Genomic DNA, 20752 nt, shown 5'->3' on the forward strand with positions numbered 1-20752 from the left:
GACGTGAGGGATGCCAGTTGCTGATGTGAGGGATGCCAGTTGCTGGACGTGAGTGATGCCAGCTGCTGACGTGAGTGATGCCAGTTGCTGACTGTGAGGGATGCCAGTTACTGACGTGAGTGATGCCAGTTGCTGACGTGAGTGATGCCAGTTGCTGACGTGGAGTGATGCCAGTTGCTGACGTGAGTGATGCCAGTTGCTGGACGTGAGTGATGCCAGTTGCTGACGTGAGTGATGCCAGTTACTGACGTGAGGGATGCCAGCTGCTGACGTGAGTGATGCCACTGCTGACGTGAGGGATGCCAGTTGCTGGCCTTTTTCCTTGGTTTCAATGTAACTTCTTGCAGTTACTGCAGAAACTGACCCCCATTTTCTCCGTAACACAACACAATGGAGGCAGGATATTTGTCCACGTGATAAAACAGGTATTTCATGTATAGAACAAGGATCAGAACTCATTTTTGACCAAATGTGCAGTTTCTATCACATATCTATCATAGAGGAGGACACATATCTATCATAGAGGAGGACACATATCTATCATAGTGGAGGACACATATCTATCATAGAGGAGGACATATCTATCATAGCGGAGGACACATATGTTAAACCTATACATTGTGACACATATCTATCATAGCGGAGGACACATATCTATCATAGAGGAGGACACATATCTATCATAGTGGAGGACACATATCTATCATAGAGGAGGACACATATCTATCATAGTGGAGGACACATATCTATCATAGTGGAGGGCACATATCTATCATAACGGAGGACACATATCTATCATAGAGGAGGACACATATCTATCATAGTGCGGGAGGACACATATCTATCATGTGGAGGACACATATCTAAATACACATTATGACATATCTATCATAGCGGGAGGACACATATCTATCATAGCGGAGGACACAGGTATATTAAACCTCATAGCGGAGGACACATATGGATCATAGCGGAGGACACAGCGTATCTACACAGGGTGTTATAACATATCTATCATTGTGACATATCTATCATAGCGGAGGACACATATCTATCTACAGGAGGACATATCTATCATAGCGGAGGACACATGTCTATCATAGCGGAGGACACAGGTCTATCATAGCAGAGGACACATGTCTATCATAGCGGAGGACACAGGTCTATCATAGCGGAGGACACATATCTAACATAGAGGAGGACACATGTCTATCATAGTGGAGGGACACATATCTATCATAGAGGAGGACACATATCTATCATAGTAGCGGGAGGACACATATCTATCATAGAGGAGGACACAGGTCTATTAAACACATATCACATAGCGGAGGACACATATCTATCATAGTGGAGGACACATATGTATTATAGCGGAGGACACAGGTGATATATCTATCATATGACATATCTATCAGGGAGGACACATATCTATCATAGTGGAGGACACAGGTATATTAAACCTACACATTGTGACATATCTATCATAGTGGAGGACACAGGTGTAGTAGAGGACACAGGTGTGTTATAACACCCTCATACTATCCGCGGAGACAGCGAGTGTGTTATCCCTACACATTGTGACATATCCATGCCGAGGACACATGTCTGAGACGACGTGAGGACACAGGTCTATCACTTAGCAGAGGACACATGTCTATCATACGAGGGCAACTTCCTCCGGAGACACATATCTAACATAGAAATCACACCTATCATAGTGGGTAACATATCTATCATGAGGAGGACACATATCTATTACAGCACGGCACATATCTATCATGCTTAAACAGGATGTGTTAAACCTGAATTGTGACATTCTAACAGTGGTTACAGCAGGTGTGTTATACCTACACATTGTGACACATCTATCATTGGTGTTAGGTTGTTGTCCAGACATTGATGACATATCTATCATGAGTCCCGGTAGGCTTTCACATTGTGACATATCTATTTGTTTCAGGTTAGTAGACCTAAATAAATCTACCCTCAGACACCGCCTCGGACGAGGCTTCAGGCATCCGCAGAGCTTCGGTTTGACCTCTCTGAGACGACGTGAGGTGTAGGCTCAAGTCCTCGTCGGTGTGTCGTGTGACACGTGTGTGTTGTCCTCCGTGTTACCTTCAATTGGAAAACCTATGCAGAGCTCTATTCACTACCTCAACACACGTGGGACCTTAAACAGGATGAACATACTGTGGGATGACATACTGTACCCACTTCTCGTTGGGTAAAGATCTGTATTGAGTTACACATACTGTGGGTTATCACATACTGTTGGTTATCACATACTGGGGTTATTACATACTGTAGGGTTATCACATACTGTATTCTGGGTTTTGCTACATACTGTGGGTTTTATAAACTGTTGCATCGTTAGGTTATTAGGCTTCACTTTACTGTGGGTTACATACTGTGGGTTATCGCATACTGTAGGCTGCAAGGTTATTATGCTACATACTGTGGGTTACTAGGTTATACTAGGTTATTAGGCTACATATGTGGGGGACCCCAGGATGAACCGCTGTGGGTTACATCTGTTATACCCATGACTGCAGGTTGTTATTACATACTGTGCTACAAGGTTATTACATACTGTAGGTTATTACATACTGTAGGCTACATACTGCAGGGTTATCACATACTGTGGGTTATCAGGTTATAGGTTATCATACTGTGGGTTATCACATACTGTGGGTTACACGTACTGTGGGTTATCACATACTTGGGTTATCACATACTGTGGGTTACATACTGTAGGTTATCGCATACTAGGTTATTACTGTGGGTTATACATACTGTGGGTTATCACATACTAGGGTTATCACATACTGAGTTACATACTGTAGGCTACATACTGTAGGTTATCACAGGTTATTACATACTGTAGGTTATCATACTGTAGGTTATCACATACTGTAGGTTACATACTACAAGGTTATTAGGCTACATACGTACTGTGGGTTATCACATACTTAGGTTATTACATACTGTAGGTTACATACTGTAGGCTACATACTGCAGGTTGCTACATACTTAGGCTACATTTAGGTTACATACTGTAGGTTACAAGGTTACAGGTTATTATGTACATACTGTAGGTTACTAGGTTATTAGGGTACATACTGTAGGTTACTAGGTTATTAGGCTACATACTGTAGGTTACATACTGTAGGTTACATACTGTAGGCTGCAGGTTGGGTGTAGGCTACAAGGTTATTAGGCTACATACTGTAGGCTACAAGGTTACATACTGTAGGCTACATACTGTAGGCAGGTTGCTGGGGTACATACAAGGTTACATACTGTAGGTTATTAGGTTACATACTGTGGGTTACAAGGTTATTAGGCTACATACTGTAGGTTACAAGGTTACATACTGTAGGCTACATACTGCAGGTTGCTGGGATACATACTGTAGGTTACATACTGTAGGTTATTAGGTTACATACTGTAGTTTACATAGGTAGGTTACCAGGTTATTAGGTTACATACTGTAGGCTACATAATTGGGATACATACTGTAGGTTACATAAGGTTATTAGGATACATACTGTAGGCTACGAGGTTATTAGGCTAATACTGGGTTACTAGGTTATTAGGATACATACTGTAGGTTACTAGTTTATTAGGCTCGTGGTTATTAGGCTACGCTGCAAGGTTATTAGGCTACATACTGTAGGCTACAAGGTTATTAGGCTACATACTAGGCTAAGGTATTAGGCTACAAGGTTATTAGGCGGGTTATTAGGCTACATACTTATGGCTACACACGGTTGATAGGCTACATACTGTAGGCTGAGGTTATTAGGCTAAGGTTATTAGGTTACAAGGTTATTTATTAGGCTACAAGGTTATTAGGCTACGGTTATTAGGCTACATACTGTAGGTTACTAGGTTATTACTGTAGGTTACTAGGTTATTAGGCTACATACTGTAGGCTACATACTTAGGCTACAAAGGTTATTAGGCTACAAGGTTATTAGGCTACATACTGTAGGCTACAAGGTTATTAGGCTACAAGGTTATTAGGCTACAAGGTTATTAGGCTACATACTGTAGGCTACAAGGTTATTAGGTTACAAGGTTATTAGGTTACAAGGTTATTAGGCTACGAGGTTATTAGGCTACATACTGTAGGTTACTAGGTTATTAGGCTACATACTGTAGGTTACTAGGTTATTAGGATACATATTGTAGGTTACTAGGTTATTAGGATACATACTGTAGGTTACTAGGTTATTAGGCTACATACTGTAGGCAACAAGGTCCCATACTGTAGGCTACATACTGCAGGTTGCTGGGTACATACTGTAGGTTACATACTGTAGGTTATTAGGTTACATACTGTAGGCTACACGGTTATTAGGCTACAAGGTTATTAGGCTACGAGGTTATTAGGCTGCATACTGTAGGCTACGAGGTTATTAGGCTACATACTGTAGGCTACAAGGTATTAGGCTACGAGGTTATTAGGCTACATACTGTAGGCTACAAGGTATTAGGCTACAAGGTTATTAAGCTACGAGGTTATTAGGCTACATACTGTAGGCTACACGGTTATTAGGCTACCTACTGTAGGCTACGAGGTTTTTAGGCTACGAGGTTATTAGGCTACATACTGTAGGCTACAAGGATATTAGGCTACATACTGTAGGCTACAAGGTTATTAGGCTATGAGGTTATTAGGCTACGTACTGTAGGCTATGAGGTTATTAGGCTACATACTGTAGGCTACAAGGTTATTAGGCTACGAAGTTATTAGGCTACATAGTGTAGGCTACACGGTTATTAGGCTACAAGGTTATTAGGCTACGAGGTTATTAGGCTACATAGTGTAGGTTACAAGGTTATTAGGCTACATACTGTAGGCTACGAGGTTATTAGGCTACAAGGTTATTAGGCTACCAGGTTATTAGGCTACATACTGTAGGTTACTAGGTTATTAGGCTACAAGGTTATTAGGCTACAAGGTTATTAGCAGTGGTGGAAAAAGTACACAACTGTCATACCTGAGTAGAGGTAAAAGTAAAATACTACTTAACTACTTACTACTTAAAAGTCTGAAAGTATTTGGTTTTAAATATACTTAAAGTATTACAAATAAATATAATTGCTAAAATATACTGAAGTATCAAAAGTCAAAGTCAAAGTATAAATCATTTAAATTCCTTATATAAAGCAAACCAGACGGAATCATTTTCTTGTGTTTTTAATTTACAAATAGCCAGGGGCACGCTCCAACACCCAGACATCATTTACAAACCAAGCATGTGTTTAGTGAGTCCACCAGATCAGAGGCTGTAGTGACGACCAGGGATGTTCTATTGACAAGTGTGCGAATTAGACAATTTTCCTGTCCTGCTAAGCATTTAAAAATTGAACGAGTACTTTTAGGTGTCAGGAAAATGCATGGAATAAAAAATACATCATTTTCTTTAGGAATGTAAGGACGTTAAAGTTGTCAAAACTATAAATAGTTGTCACGCCCTGACCTTAGTATTCTTTGTTTTCTTTATTATTTTGGTTAAGTCAGAGTGTGACAGTAACTGATGTATGTGTTTGGCCCTGTCTAGGGGTTTTTGTATGTCTATTGGGGTTTAGTAGTCAAGGTGTTATGTATGTCTATGGTTGCCTAGATTGGTTCTCAATTAGAGGCAGCTGTTTATCATTGTCTCTGATTGGGAACCATATTTAGGCAGCCATATTCCTTGGGTATTTCGGGGTGGGTTATTGTCTATGTGTTAGTGCCTGTGTCTGTATTTGTTTATATATAGTTTCACGTTCGTTTTGTTGTTTTGTAAAGTTTGTTTAAGTGTTCTTCATTTCGTTAAAAGAAGAACGTATTCACATCACATCCTCCATTCAATGAACGTGACAATAGTAAAGTACAGATAACCCCAAAAACTACTTAAGCAGTACTTTAAAGTATTTTTACTTAAGTACTTTAAAGTATTTTTTACTTTAAGTACTTTAAAGTATTTTTTTACTTAAGTACTTTAAAGTATTTTTTACTTAAGTACTTTAAAGTATTTTTACTTAAGTACTTTAAAGTATTTTTTACTTAAGTACTTTAAAGTATTTTTACTTAAGTACTTTAAAGTATTTTTTACTTAAGTACTTTAAAGTATTTTTAAGTACTTTAAAGTATTTTTTACGTAAGTACTTTAAAGTAAAGCTACTGCTGTAGCTGGTGTCAAATCTAGGACCCATGGTACTTCATGAGACCATACTTCATGGTACTACATGAGACCATACTTCATGAGTTGCCCTCTCTGCGATTTCTTGTTATCTTTTTTATGTTGTTTATGTCTTGTCTACTATTTTAAGGTATTTGTTTTATCCACTTTATATCAGCAAAACGATGCACTTTGAGTAGAAAATGAATTGTTTCTATCAGGCAGTACAACCGGCTACGCAGCTTGCTGAAGGACCCCCGTCATCACTGTATCCTGTTTGCCAACGAGTTCCAGGAGTATTCCTACTGCCCCAGAGAAAAGGGAGAGCCGCAGGACAAATGGCAGACCAGGTGAGTGGCCTTCCTACACCACCTCCTCCGTCTTCATCCTCTGCCTTCATCCTCCTCCTTCATCGTCATCCTCCTCCTTCATCCTGGGGTGGCAGGTAGCCTAGTGGTTAGAGTGTTGGGCCAGTAACTGAAAGGTTGCTAGATCGAATCCCTGAGCTGATGAGGTAAAAATCTGTCGTTCTGCCCCTGTTCAAGGCAGTTAACCCACTGTTCCTAGGCCGTCATTGTCAATAAGAATTTGTTCTTAACTGACTTGACTGGTAAAATAAATCAAATTAAAATCCTCCTCCTTCTTCATCCTCGCTGCCTTCATCCTCTTTATCCTATTCCGCCTTCATCCTCCTCTGCCTTCTTCTCTCTCCGCCTTCTTCTGCCTTCATCCTCCTCCTTCATCATCCTCTTCATCCTCCTCTGCCTTCTTCTTTCTCCGCCTTCTTCTGCCTTCATCCTCCTCTACCTTCATCCTCCTCTGCCTTCATCCTCCTCTACCTTCATCCTCCTCTACCGTCATCCTCCTCTGCCTTCATCCTCCTCCATTCATCATCCTCCTTCATCCTCCTCTGCCTTCTTCCTCCTTCTCTCTCATCCCTCTGCCTTCACCCTCCTCTTCATCCTCCTCTACCTTCATCCTCCTTCTCCTCCTCCATCCTCCCTTCATCCTTCCACCTCCTCCTCCTTCCTCCTCCTCCTTCATCCTCCTCTACCTTCATCCTCCTCTACCTTCATCCTCCTCTACCTTCATCCTCCTCCGCCTTCTTCCTCCTTCTCCTACTCCTCTGCCTTCACCCTCCTCTTCATCCTCCTCCTCTGACTGTAAAACCCAATATTAAGCCAGTTAATGCAAGTCAAGTTTGTTGCCATTTGTAGGTACATAATACGTACATTGGAATTGTGTGTGTTCAGGCATCACTCTGTGTATCTGTATGTGTATGGTAACGCAGGTGTGTCCTCGTCTCCCTCCACCGTAGGTGTGTGTATCAAGCTGCGGTGTGGTACCATGACCACCTGGCAGGGCTGAAGCCAGTAGTGATGATCACTGAAGACCAGACCGCTGTGGCAGAGTACAGCAGCCTCAACTGTGGTGTCTATGTCCTCTGTACACAGGTACAACACTATAGTACACACAGCCTCAACTGTGGTGTCTATGTCCTCTGTACACAGGTACAACACTATAGTACACACAGCCTCAACTGTGGTGTTTATGTCCTCTGTACACAGGTACAACACTATAGTACACACAGCCTCAACTGTGGTAACTACTTCCTCTGTACACAGGTACACAGCCTCAACTGTGGTGTTTATGTCCTCTGTACACAGGTACAACACTATAGTACACACAGCCTCAACTGTGGTGTTTATGTCCTCTGTACACAGGTAAACACTATAGTACACACAGCCTCAACTGTGGTAACTACTTCCTCTGTACACACTGTGCCTCAACTGTGTTTATATCCTCTGTACACAGGTAAACACTATAGTACACACAGCCTCAACTGTGGTGTTTATGTCCTCTGTACACAGGTACAACACTATAGTACACACAGCCTCAACTGTGGTGTTTATGTCCTCTGTACACAGGTACAACACTATAGTACACACAGCCTCAACTGTGGTAACTGCCTGTTCTGTCCCATTACACACAGCCTTCAATGGTGTTTATGTCCTCTAACATGACAAAAGATACATCCATGGTGTTTATCCTCTGAAGGTAAACACTATAGTACACACAGGTGTAACTACTCTGTACACAGGTAAACACTATAGTACACGAGCCTCAACTGGTGAATACAGGTAAACACTATATACGCAGCCTGAACTGTGGTGTTTACTCTGTACACAGGTACAACAATGTAGAACAGCCTGCTGTGGTAATACTACACTCTATAGTACACACAGCCTCAACTGTGGTGTTTATGTCCCTGTACACAGGTAAACATTGTAGAACCCTCAACTGAATACTGTACACAGGTACAACACTACACACAGCCTCAACTGTGGTGTTTAATCCCTGTACACAGGTAAACACTATAGTACACACAGCCTCAACTATGGTGTCTACCCTGTAACACAGGTACAACACTCCTCCAAATGGTTCTGAATGCCCTTCAATGGTGCTAACATGATTAAAGATAAACCCTGAACCTCTATAGATGAATATGCTGAATACTGAATCTCTGTAGGTGAATACCTGGGTAATGAGAACCCTGCTGAATACTCCTCTATAGGTGAATACCTGGGTAATGAGAACCCTGCTGAATACTGAACCTCTATAGGTGAATACCTGGGTAATGAGAACCCTGCTGAATACTGAACCTCTATAGGTGAATACCTGGGTAATGAGAACCCTGCTGAATACTCCTCTATAGGTGAATACCTGGGTAATGAGAACCCTGCTGAATACTGAACCTCTATAGGTGAATACCTGGGTAATGAGAACCCTGCTGAATACTCCTCTATAGGTGAATACCTGGGTAATGAGAACCCTGCTGAATACTCCTCTATAGGTGAATACCTGGGTAATGAGAACCCTGCTGAATACTGAACCTCTATAGGTGAATACCTGGGTAATGAGAACCCTGCTGAATACTGAACCTCTATAGGTGAATACCTGGGTAATGAGAACCCTGCTGAATACTCCCTCTATAGGTGAATACCTGGGTAATGAGAACCCTGCTGAATACTGAATCTCTATAGGAGAATACCTGGGTAATGAGAACCCTGCTGAATACTGAACCTCTGTAGGTGAATACCTGGGTAATGAGAACCCTGCTGAATACTCCTCTATAGGTGAAGACCTGGGTAATGAGGACCCTGCTGAATACTCCTCTATAGGTGAATACCTGGGAATGAGAACCCTGCTGAATACTGAATCTCTATAGGAGAATACCTGGGTAATGAGAACCCTGCTGAATACTGAACCTCTGTAGGTGAATACCTGGGTAATGAGAACCCTGCTGAATACTCCTCTATAGGTGAAGACCTGGGTAATGAGAACCCTGCTGAATACTGAACCTCTATAGGTGAATACCTGGGTATTGAGAACCCTGCTGAATACTCCTCTATAGGTGAATACCTGGGTAATGAGAACCCTGCTGAATACTCTTCTATAGGTGAATACCTGGGTAATGAGAACCCTGCTGAATACTCCTCTATAGGAGAATACCTGTGTAATGAGAACCCTGCTGAATACTGAACCTCTATAGGTGAATACCTGGGTAATGAGAAGAACCCTATAGGTGCTGAATGCTGAATACTCCTCTATAGGTGAATACCTGGGTAATGAGAACCCTGCTGAATACTGAACCTCTATAGGTGAATACCTGGGTAATGAGAACCCTGCTGAATACTGAACCTCTGTAGGTGAATACCTGGGTAATGAGAACCCTGCTGAATACTCTCTATAGGTGAATACCTGGGTAATGAGAACCCTGCTGAATACTCCTCTATAGGTGAATACCTGGGTAATGAGAACCCTGCTGAATACTGAATCTCTATAGGTGAATATCTGGGTAATGAGAACCCTGCTGAATACTGAACCTCTATAGGTGAATACCTGGGTAATGAGAACCCTGCTGAATACTGAATCTCTATAGGAGAATACCTGGGTAATGAGAACCCTGCTGAATACTGAACCTCTATAGGTGAATACCTGGGTAATGAGAACCCTGCTGAATACTGAACCTCTATAGGTGAATACCTGGGTAATGAGAACCCTGCTGAATGCTGGACCTCTATAGGTGAATACCTGGGTAATGAGAACCCTGCTGAATACTGAACCTCTATAGGTGAATACCTGGGTAATGAGAACCCTGCTGAATACTGAACCTCTATAGGTGAATACCTGGGTAATGAGAACCCTGCTGAATACTACTCTATAGGTGAATACCTGGGTAATGAGAACCCTGCTGAATACTGAACCTCTGTAGGTGAATACCTGGGTAATGAGAACCCTGCTGAATGCTGGACCTCTATAGGTGAATACCTGGGTAATGAGAACCCTGCTGAATACTCCTCTATAGGTGAATACCTGGGTAATGAGAACCCTGCTGAATACTCCTCTATAGGTTAATACCTGGGAGATGAGAACCCTGCTGAATACTCCTCTATAGGTGAATACCTGGGTAATGGAACCTCAGGGAACATCAGTCAAAAGGACCCATACAAGAAGCCAGGTTGGGTTCAGATCAGTTTTCATTCCGTTGGTATAGTGTATACTATGTTGTCGGTCCTGTGTGGCTCCGTTGGTAAGAGTGAGACCCAGGGTTGTGGGTTCAATTCCCCCGCAGGGATCACATAGCCTACACATACTGAACACAGGATAAAACATCTCCTAATATTACCAGCCAGTGTATCGTTACCTTGTGCGTGTCTCTTGGTCTTAAGGAGCACAGATCTAGAATGAGTAGAACTGTCCCTGCCCATTCAAGTCAATCAGGGCATAATGAGATTCTGTTTCTATGTTCAGGAGTACCTGCAGACGTTCTGGCCGGACCTGCAGGCTGCCCTGGAGCTGTACTGCTCCATCGCTCAGTCCCTGCAGGAGAAAGGGAGCGAGGGGACGGAGAGAGAGTACACTGAACACCTGCCTGCCGAGGTCCTGCAGGCTGGCATTAAGTCTGGCCGATACATACAGGCAGGTGGAGGGGGCATGACTGTGTGTGTGTGTGTGTGTGTGTGTGTGTGTGTGTGTGTGTGTGTGTGTGTGTGTGTGTGTGTGTGTGTGTGTGTGTGTGTGTGTGTGTGTGTGTGTGTGTGTGTGTGTAACATCTCTCCTTAGTGGAACACATAAAGTCATGAAGTGTGGTGTGTGTGTGTGAAGGTCCTCCTCTTTACTCCAAACTACACTCAGACATCCTCCTTAGTCCAAACACATCAAGTCATGAAGAGCAAACTACACTCAGATGTGAAGGTCCTCTTTACTCCAAACTACACTCAGATGTGAAGGTCCTCTTTACTCCAAACTACACTCAGGTGTGAAGGTCCTCTTTACTCCAAACTACGCTCAGGTGTGAAGGTCCTCATCTTTACTCCAAACCACACGCAGGTGTGAAGGTCCTCTTTACTCCAAACTACACTCAGGTGTGAAGGTCCTCTTTACTCCAAACTACACTCAGGTGTGAAGGTCCTCATCTTTACTCCAAACTACACTCAGATGTGAAGGTCCTCTTTACTCCAAACTACACTCAGGTGTGAAGGTCCTCATCTTTACTCCAAACTACACTCAGATGTGAAGGTCCTCTTTACTCCAAACTACACTCAGGTGTGAAGGTCCTCTTTACTCCAAACTACACTCAGGTGTGAAGGTCTTCCTCTTTACTCCAAACTACACTCAGATGTGAAGGTCCTCTTTACTCCAAACTACACGCAGGTGTGAAGGTCCTCTTTACTCCAAACTACACTCAGGTGTGAAGGTCCTCTTTACTCCAAACTACACGCAGGTGTGAAGGTCCTCATCTTTACTCCAAACTACACTCAGATGTGAAGGTCCTCTTCTTTATTCCAAACTACACGCAGATGTGAAGGTCCACCTCTTTTCTCCAAACTACACTCAAATGTGAAGGTCCTCCTCTTTATTCCAAACTACACTCAGATGTGAAGGTCCTCCGCAACAGCCATTTTGAGGCTTACAAACACAACAACTCTGGAGAAAAGCAAACACCAAAAACACAAAAAAATACACATTTCTGTGAAATGAAAATGTCCCCCCAATGTGGGGTGGGGGCGAGCCTAGCGATTAGGCCAGTAACCAAAAGGTTGCTGATTCGAATCCTAGAGCTGACTAGGTGAAATCTGCCCGATGTGCCCTTGAACAAGGCACTTAACCCTAATTGCTCCTGTAAGTTGCTCTGGATATGAGCATCTGCTAAATGACATTTAAAAAAAAACATTTAAAAAAAGTTTTCTTCTCTGTCCCTTCCTTCCATTCCAGGGTACTAAGTCTTCTGTCTCTCTGTCCTTCCATTCCAGGGTACTAAGTCTACTGCCCTTCCATTCCAGGGTACTAAGTCTACTGCCCTTCCATTCCAGGGTACTAAGTCTACTGCCCTTCCATTCCAGGGTACTAAGTCTTCTGTCCTTCCATTCCAGGGCACTAAGTCTTCTGTCCTTCCATTCCAGGGTACTAAGTCTTCTGTCCTTCCATTCCAGGGCACTAAGTCTTCTGTCTCTCCCTTCCATTCCAGGGCACTAAGTCTTCTCTGTCTCTCCCTTCCATTCCAGGGCACTAACTAAGTCTTCTGTCTCTCCCTTCCATTCCAGGGCACTAAGTCTTCTGTCCTTCCATTCCAGGGCACTAAGTCTTCTGTCTCTCCCTTCCATTCCAGGGCACTAAGTCTTCTCTGTCTCTCCCTTCCATTCCAGGGCACTAAGTCTTCTGTCCTTCCATTCCAGGGCACTAAGTCTTCTGTGTCTCTCCCTTCCATTCCAGGGTACTAAGTCTTCTGTCTCTCCCTTCCATTCCAGGGCACTAAGTCTTCTGTCTCTCCCTTCCATTCCAGGGTACTAAGTCTTCTGTCCTTCCATTCCAGGGCACTAAGTCTTCTGTGTCTCTGTCCTTCCATTCCAGGGTACTAAGTCTTCTGTCCTTCCATTCCAGGGTACTAAGTCCTCTGTCCTTCCATTCCAGGGTACTAAGTCTTCTGTCCTTCCATTCCAGGGTACTAAGTCTACTGCCCTTCCATTCCAGGGCACTAAGTCTTCTGTCCTTCCATTCCAGGGCACTAAGTCTTCTGTCTCTCTGTCCTTCCATTCCAGGGCACTAAGTCTTCTGTCTCTCTGTCCTTCCATTCCAGGGTACTAAGTCTTCTGTCTCTCTGTCCTTCCATTCCAGGGTACTAAGTCTTCTGTCTCTCTGTCCTTCCATTCCAGGGTACTAAGTCTTCTGTCCTTCCATTCCAGGGCACTAAGTCTTCTGTCTCTCTGTCCTTCCATTCCAGGGCACTAAGTCTTCTGTCTCTCCCTTCCATTCCAGGGCACTAAGTCTTCTGTCTCTCCCTTCCATTCCAGGGTACTACGTCTTCTGTCTCTCCCTTCCATTCCAGGGTACTAAGTCTTCTGCCTCTCTGTCCCTCCATTCCAGGGCACTCTGAATGTGAACAAGCACAGGGCCCAGCATGAAGCCTTCGTCCGCTTTGAGGGCTCTTCTAACAAGAGCTCAGGTGAGTTCCACAACAAAACCGACCTATGACCTCAAACTGTTCTGTTTGACCTTTAGCGTAAGGTTGTGGGTTCAATTCCCCCGCAGGGATCACATAGCCTACACATACTAAACACAGGATAAAACATCTCCTATATTACCAGCCAGTGTATCGTTACCTTGTGCGTGTCTCTTGGTCTTCAGGAGCACAGAACTAGAATGAGTAGAACTGGCCCTGCCCATTCAAGTCAATCAGGGCATAATGAGATTCTTTTTCTATGTTCAGGAGTACCTGCAGACGTTCTGACCCAGTTGAGTTTATTAAGAAGGTTACAGACACACAAATATCATACCCACTTAAAAATGCTAATCTCCTCTGTTATTGTAATGTTAGCATTGATATATAATCTCCTCTGTTATTGTAATAGGGGAGGTTAGCATGTCTTGGGGGGTATGATATAACATGCTAATCTCCTCTGTTATTGTAATAGGGGGAGGTTAGCATGTCTTTATGATATAACATGCTAATCTCCTCTGTTATTGTAATAGGGGAGGTTAGCATGTCTTGGGGGTATGATATAACATGCTAATCTCCTCTGTTATTGTAATAGGGGGAGGTTAGCATGTCTTGGGGGTATGATATAACATGCTAATCTCCTCTGTTATTGTAATAGGGGGAGGTTAGCATGTCTTGGGGGTATGATATAACATGCTAATCTCCTCTGTTATTGTAATAGGGGGAGGTTAGCATGTCTTGGGGGTATGATATAACATGCTAATCTCCTCTGTTATCGTAATAGGGGAGGTTAGCATGTCTTGGGGGTATGATATAACATGCTAATCTCCTCTGTTATTGTAATAGGGGGAGGTTAGCATGTCTTGGGGGGTATGATATAACATGCTAATCTCCTCTGTTATTGTAATAGGGGAGGTTAGCATGTCTTGGGGTATGATATAGCATGCTAATCTCCTCTGTTATTGTAATAGGGGGAGGTTAGCATGTCTTGGGGGTATGATATAACATGCTAATCTCCTCTGTTATTGTAATAGGGGGAGGTTAGCATGTCTTGGGGGTATGATATAACATGCTAATCTCCTCTGTTATTGTAATAGGGGAGGTTAGCATGTCTTGGGGGGTATGATATAACATGCTAATCTCCTCTGTTATTGTAATAGGGGGAGGTTAGCATGTCTTGGGGGTATGATATAACATGCTAATCTCCTCTGTTATTGTAATAGGGGGAGGTTAGCATGTCTTGGGGTATGATATAACATGCTAATCTCCTCTGTTATTGTAATAGGGGAGGTTAGCATGTCTTGGGGGTATGATATAACATGCTAATCTCCTCTGTTATTGTAATAGGGGGAGGTTAGCATGTCTTGGGGGGTATGATATAACATGCTAATCTCCTCTGTTATTGTAATAGGGGGAGGTTAGCATGTCTTGGGGGTATGATATAAGCATGCTAATCTCCTCTGTTATTGTAATAGGGGAGGTTAGCATGTCTTGGGGGTATGATATAACATGCTAATCTCCTCTGTTATTGTAATAGGGGGGAGGTTAGCATGTCTTGGGGGTATGATATAACATGCTAATCTCCTCTGTTATTGTAATAGGGGGAGGTTAGCATGTCTTGGGGGTATGATATAACATGCTAATCTCCTCTGTTATTGTAATAGGGGGAGTTAGCATGTCTTGATGGGGTATGATATAACATGCTAATCTCCTCTGTTATTGTAATAGGGGGAGGTTAGCATGTCTTGGGGGTATGATATAACATGCTAATCTCCTCTGTTATTGTAATAGGGGGGAGGTTAGCATGTCTTGGGGGGTATGATATAACATGCTAATCTCCTCTGTTATTGTAATAGGGGGGAGGTTAGCATGTCTTGGGGGGTATGATATAACATGCTAATCTCCTCTGTTATTGTAATGGGGGAGGGCATGTCTTGGGGGTATGATATAACATGCTAATCTCCTCTGTTATTGTAATAGGGGGAGGTTAGCATGTGGGGTATGATATAACATGCTAATCTCCTCTGTTATTGTAATAGGGGAGGTTAGCATGTCTTGGGGGAGATATAACATGCTAATCTCCTCTGTTATTGTAATAGGGGAGGTTAGCATGTCTTGGGGGTATGATATAACATGCTAATCTCCTCTGTTATTGTAATAAGGGGGAGGTTAGCATGTCTTGGGGTATGATATAACATGCTAATCTCCTCTGTTATTGTAATAGGGGGAGGTTAGCATGTCTTGGGGGTATGATATAACATGCTAATCTCCTCTGTTATTGTAATAGGGGGAGGTTAGCATGTCTTGGGGGTATGATATAACATGCTAATCTCCTCTGTTATTGTAATAGGGGAGGTTAGCATGTCTTGGGGCTATGATATATGCTAATCTCCTCTGTTATTGTAATAGGGGGAGGTTAGCATGTCTTGGGGGTATGATATCATGCTAATCTAACTCTGTTATTGTAATAGGGGGAGGTTAGCATGTCTTGGGGGGTATGATATAACATGCTAATCTAACTCTGTTATTGTAATGGGGAGGTTAGCATGTCTCTGGGGGTATGATATAACATGCTAATCTCCCTCTGTTATTGTAATAGGGGGAGGTTAGCATGTCTTGGGGTATGATATAGCCATGCTAATCTCCTCATTGTAATAGGGGGAGGTTAGCATGTCTTGGGGTATGATATAACATGCTAATCTCCTCTGTTATTGTAATAGGGGGAGGTTAGCATGTCTTGGGGTATGATATAACATGCTAATCTCCTCTGTTATTGTAATGGGGGAGGTTAGCATGTCTTGGGGGGAGGTTAGCATGTCTTGGGGGGTATGATATAGCATGCTAATCTCCTCTGTTATTGTAATAGGGGGAGGTTAGCATGTCTTGGGGGGGTATGATATAGCATGCTAATCTCCTCTGTTATTGTAATAGGGGGAGGTTAGCATGTCTTGGGGTATGATATATGCTAATCTCCTCTGTTATTGTAATAGGGGGAAGCATGTCTTGGGGGCTATGATATAGCATGCTAATCTCCTCTGTTATTGTAAAGGGGAGGTTAGCATGTCTTGGGGGTATGATATAACATGCTAATCTCCCTGTTATTGTAATAGGGGGAGGTTACCATGTCTTAGGTTAGCATGTCTTGGGGTATGATATAACATGCTAACACCTGTTATTGTAATAGGGGAGGTTAGCATGTCTTGGGGGGTATGATATAACATGCTAATCTCCCCTGTTATTGTAATAGGGGGAGGTTAGCATGTCTTGGGGGTATGATATAGCATGCTAATCTCCTCTGTTATTGTAATAGGGGGAGGTTAGCATGTCTTGGGGGTATGGATATAACATGCTAATCTCCTCTGTTATTGTAATAGGGGAGGTTAGCATGTCCATGCCGCCTCTGTTATTCAATAGGGGGAGGTTAGCATGTCTTGGGGGTATGATATAGCATGCTAATCACCCTGTTATTGTAAATGGGGAGGTTAGCATGTCTTGGGGTATGATATAACATGCTAATCACCTCTGTTATTGTAATAGGGGGAGGTTAGCATGTCTTGGGGCATATAACATGCTAATGTCCTCTGTTATTGTAATGGGGGAGGTTAGCATGTCTTGGGGGTATGATATAGCATGTTAAATCTCCTGTTATTGTAATAGGGGAGGTTAGCATGTCTTGGGGGTATGATATAACATGCTAATCTCCCTGTTATTGTAATAGGGTGTTAGCATGTCTTGGGGTATGATATAACATGCTAATCTCCTCTGTTATTGTAATAAGGGGGAGGTTAGCATGTCTTGGGGGTATGATATAACATGCTAATCTCCTCTGTTATTGTAATAGGGGAGGTTAGCATGTATTGGGGGGTATGATATAACATGCTAATCTCCTCTGTTAACCACATGTCTTGGGGGAGGTTAGCATGTCTTGGGGGTATGATATAGCCCTCCTCTGTTATTGTAATAGGGGAGGTTAGCATGTCTTGGGGGTATGATATAACATGCTAATCTCCTCTGTTATTGTAATAGGGGGAGGTTAGCATGTCTTGGGGTATGATATAACATGCTAATCTCCTCTGTTATTGTAATGGGGGAGGTTAGCATGTCTTGGGGGTATGATATAACATGCTAATCTCCTCTGTTATTGTAATGGGGGAGGTTAGCATGTCTTGGGGGTATGATATAACATGCTAATCTCCTCTGTTATTGTAATAGGGGGAGGTTAGCATGTCTAGATATAACATGCTAATCTCCTCTGTTATTGTAATAGGGGTAGGTTAGCATGTCTTGGGGTTATGATATAACATGCTAATCTCCTCTGTTATTGTAATAGGGGGAGGTTAGCATGTCTTGGGGGTATGATATAACATGCTAATCTCCTCTGTTATTGTAATAGGGGGAGGTTAGCATGTCTTGGGGGTATGATATAACATGCTAATCTCCTCTGTTATTGTAATAGGGAGGTTAGCATGTCTTGGGGGGTATGATATAGCATGCTAATCTCCTCTGTTATTGTAATAGGGGGAGGTTAGCATGTCTTCCTGATATAGCATGCTAATCTCCTCTGTTATTGTAATAGGGGAGGTTAGCATGTCTGTAACTTCTCACTCATCATTATTCACATTCAGGATTGTTCTAACCACTCAGGGTCTCCACCAATGTAGACTATTCTTATTTTACAATCAAACATTATTAACCAAAACAAACGGCTCCTGTGTCCCTCACAAGCTTGATGTTGTCACCTGAGTACCATGAACCAAATACTTCACTTTTTTACAACTGTAATACAAATAGAAATGAATTTGTTCCCTCCACTAAAATGGGGGTGACTAACCTTTATTTAACAAGACAAGTCTAAGAACCTTATTTTCTGCCGCCTGGGAACAGTGGGTTAACTGCCTGTTCAGGGGCAGAACGACAGATTTGTACCTTGTCAGCTCGGGGGTTTGAACTTACAACCTTCCGGTTACTAGTCCAACGCTCTAACCACTAGGCTACCCTGCCGCCCCTCCGCTCTAACCACTAGGCTACCCTGCCGCCCCTCCACTCTAACCACTAGGCTACCCTGCCGCCCCCTCCACTCTAACCACTAGGCTACCCTGCCGCCCCTCCACTCTAACCACTAGGCTACCCTGCCGCTACCCTCCACTCTAACCACTAGGCTACCCTGCCGCCCCTCCACTCTAACCACTAGGCTACCCTGCCGCCCCTCCCTCTAACCACTAGGCTACCCTGCCGCCCCTCCACTCTAACCCCTAGGCTACCCTGCCGCCCCTCCACTCTAACCACTAGGCTACCCTGCCGCCCCTCCACTCTAACCACTAGGCTACCCTGCCGCCCCTCCCTCTAACCACTAGGCTACCCTGCCGCCCCTCCACTCTAACCACTAGGCTACCCTGCCGCCCCTCCACTCTAACACAGGCTAGGCCCCTCCACTCTAATCAAATCCAAAGTGCTGGAGGACCAGAGCCAAAACAACACAACAACGTGTGTCACTGTACATCCTCTCCCAGAGCTGAACAGTGATGTGCTGGTGTGTGGGGGAGGAATCGTAACCGGGCGGTGCACGGCGATATGGTTGCCGTGGAGCTGTTGCCGAAGGGGGAGTGGAGGGGAGAACCAGCCTCCCCTGACGGAGGGACAGGGGAGGAGAAGGGAGACGAGACACAGAGTCAACCCATGGCCACAGGTACACACACACACGCGCACACACACACACACACACACACACACACACACACACACACACACACACACACACACACACACACACACACACAAACACTACTGACCTAATGTCTCAATTACTCATCTCTGTGTTTCCTAGACTGAATGGATGAGATACTAGACAGAACATACAGTATACCTTTTTACAGTATTTACTCCCTCTCTCTCCCTCTCTCCCCCTCCTCTCTCTCTTCTCCCTCTCTCCCCCTCCTCACTCTACTCCCCCTCTCCCCTCACTCACTGTCCTCTCTCTCCCCCTCCCCTCTCTCTACTCCCTCTCTCCTCTCTTCTCCCTCCTTCACCCCCCTCCTTCTCCCTCCTTCTCCCCTCCCCTCTAGTTCTCCCTCTCTCCCCCTCCTCACTCTCTTACTCCCTCTCTCTCCTCATAGAGACTCCCCCTCTCTCCCTCCTCACTATAGTCTCCCTCCTTCTCCCCTCCTTCTCCCTCCTTCTCCCCCTCCTCTGTCTCCTTCTATCTCTCCCCTCCTCACTCTCTACTCCCTCCCCCCTCCTCACTCTCTACTCCCTCCTTCTCCCTCCTCATAGAGATCTCTATCCAGTTCCCCCCCCTCCTCACTCTCTACTCCCCTCTCCCCCTCCTCATCTCTCTTCTCCCTCCTCTCCCCCTCCTTCTCCCTCCTTCTCCCCCTCTCTACTCTTCCCCTCCCTCCTCACTCTCTACTCCTCTCTCCCCCTCCTCACTCTCTACTCCCTCTCTCTCCCCTCCCTCATAGAGATCTCCTTCTCCCCCTCCTTCTCCCTCCTTCTCCCCCCTCCTCTCTTCTCACATCTTCTCCCCCCTTCTCTCTCTTCTCCCTCCTCCCCCTCCTCTCTATCTTCTCCTTCTCTCTCTTCTTCCTCTCTCCCCCCTCCTCTCTATCTTCTCCTTCTCTCTCTTCTTCCTCTCTCCCCCTCCTCTCTCTCTTCCTTCTCTCTCTCCACCTCCTCTCTCTTCTCCCTCCTTCTTAGAGATCTCCTCTCCCCCTCCCTCCTTCTTCCTCCCTCCCTCCTCCCCTAGAGATCTGTATCCTCTTATCCCTCTAATCTCCCCTCCTCTCTCTCGTCCTTCTCCCTCTCCTCTCTCTCATCTCCCTCCCTCTCCTCTCTCTCTTTTCCCTCTCTCTCCCCCTCCTCTCTATCTTCTCCCTCTCTCCTCCCTCCAGGTCGTGTGGTAGGGATCCTTCAGAGGAACTGGAGGGACTATGTTGTGACCTTTCCCCCCAAGGAGGAGACCCAATCACAGAGCAGGAACTCCCAGCGTATCCTGGCCACGCCCTGGGACCAACGCATCCCTAAGATCCGAATCAGCACCCAACAGGCTGACAAACTACAGGTCAGACTAAGGACT

At 44.3% G+C, this 20752-nt stretch overlaps 1 pseudogene; it reads left to right on the forward strand.

The window, feature by feature from the left end:
• The first annotated feature begins 6392 nt into the window (after positions 1–6392).
• Positions 6393–20752, forward strand: part of LOC135533386 (DIS3-like exonuclease 1) — a 37443-nt pseudogene continuing 23083 nt past the window's right edge.

This window comes from Oncorhynchus masou, unplaced genomic scaffold (assembly GCF_036934945.1).
Source record: "Oncorhynchus masou masou isolate Uvic2021 unplaced genomic scaffold, UVic_Omas_1.1 unplaced_scaffold_2352, whole genome shotgun sequence".
Taxonomy (NCBI): domain Eukaryota; kingdom Metazoa; phylum Chordata; class Actinopteri; order Salmoniformes; family Salmonidae; genus Oncorhynchus; species Oncorhynchus masou.